The following is a 2,254-nucleotide window of genomic DNA, read 5'->3' on the forward strand; positions in this document are numbered from 1 at the left end:
AATTACGCACACGATTACAATAAAAGGCCTACTACACCAAACAACGCATCACATGATCATGAATTACGCACATGATTAGCTTTAGGAGAAATTACTGTTACTGTAATAGACAAAACTCACCCTTTTTTAAAAAGCTTTTTCGTCGTTTCTAGAATGATCTTTGTCGATATTTGACACAATTAGTACATGGACACTGATTATATACGGTAGTGTAGTGCGCATGTGACCTTCGACCAATAGACAGATCCAGAATTATTAATTTCAAGGGTGACAATAATTCCCATACCGACAAGTTTAACCATAATAATAATATGTGTATATATAGCCTAGTATATATAGCTACAGCTAAAGTAACAGGCGTTGAACACCAGAAAATTACCACCAGGGGGATCACACATCCAGACATGGGGTAAATCCTAGAAATATAGAAATAAAAGGTCAAACATCATTTAAGTGCGTTCCCCTATCACTTCACAGGCTCCCCTGTCAGTTACGAGTAGTATAATAGATATATAAGTGAAATCAATATTTCTTTATTCGTTTTTTCCTATGAAAGTGAACATCTGGTTTTTTAAATCTTTATTTTTCATGATTTTGATTTTTTTTAAATAAAGAAATTGAAGAAAAGTGGACTGAGAATAGAACCCTGATGGACAAGGCAACATCAATTAAGATGAACACCAATCAATACTAACTTTCTGTTGCCTGTAATTTAAATAACTAAATGTATAATGATATTATTTAAAAACAAGGCCATATACCAACATGGCTGCAGCCGCGTGCTCAAATTTGAGTTAGTGTTTACCGACCGACATAGTGAGCTGTAGAGTCGCGTTTGCACGCGACTAAAAAACCAACAAGTTTGCTCAGTTCATAAAGTAAAATATTGTGTGGGACTCGACCAAATGCTTTAGTCTTAACATAACATAACTTTAGTCCGAACTTGTTTTTGCATTTATAAGAGAATAAAGGGCATGTGGGGCAGTGTGTTGGACGTTTGATCGCGAGTTCGAATCCAAGCTCGTCGCATTCTTAGAAGCATTGTGCAAAAAGCGATATAAGAACGAATATTATTATTATTATAAGCATGTGACAGAACAGAGGTTTATTTCACGAGATCTTCTGTCAGGAAAAAACACCGTGTTGTTTATTATCGGTGGTAACAGAAAGAGCATGGCTAAAGATGAACAATTCTTTCAATTGTTTAAATTACAGACTTTGGTCTATAGTTTTTAATTTTTAGATTTCGTGGCTCTTTTGTAAATGGAACAGAAATTCTAGGAAGACATTTGCGAGAAGTCCAAAAACGATTGGGATTTTTGCAACATCAATATCACAAAGAATCAATACAAGAGCGTTATTTAAAATTGCATACTTTTTTCAATGGTTCTGACAACGCAGATTTGCTTATATGCAAATTAGGTACAGCCGTGACAATATTATTTTTTTGGTATCCGCAATTTTTTATAATTCAGCATACCAAAATTGATCTTTAAAAGTCATATTAGACACCATTACCTAAGAAATGCACCTTAAATCGCCTTTTCAGACACTTATTTCAGAATTGGACCTAGACCAATTTTGTACTTTTTGTGAAACTTACGACTGATATGATAGCTTGACTATTAGTTTTATCCATAATTAAGATATCAAGCGCACTTAAAAACAAAATTAGAATGTATTTGTTCACAAGCGCTTGTCGTTATAGATGAATACTCATTAATCAAAACTTGTAATCCATAAAGGTTAGAAAAATATATATAAGATATTTATATTGAATGGATGGTAGTTAGCAGAATAAATCGATGTGTTCAGTAGGTCTATTATTCTTATAAGAAATTCAAGAATACAAAAATAGTCTACATCATACATCTAAATTCTGTACTTGTCGCAACAAAATGTGGGAAATCTTATTCTTTTAAAAGTTAAAAAACGAAGGTTGAAACACACATAGTCCCATTTTTAATTAACTAGATTTAAATAAATTTTAAATAGATAATTTTATATTATTAAAAAAAAAAATTTGTAAGAGTAGCTTAAGAATTTTCTAACTGAAACAAGGAACAAGAGTCGCCAAACTATTTATTTATCTTGGTTTCACGAGGGTATCTCAAACAGCTGTACTACAGCAGCCAACTGACTTGAAGAGGCCCTCTTAACGAAACAATATTAATCAATGCTCTACGCACTTATGTTTGTAATAAATAATTAAATATATAGAATAAGACATACAGAATAAGACAGCAATATCAAA

The sequence above is a fragment of the Antedon bifida genome, chromosome 5 (assembly GCF_963402885.1).
Source record: "Antedon bifida chromosome 5, ecAntBifi1.1, whole genome shotgun sequence".
Taxonomy (NCBI): domain Eukaryota; kingdom Metazoa; phylum Echinodermata; class Crinoidea; order Comatulida; family Antedonidae; genus Antedon; species Antedon bifida.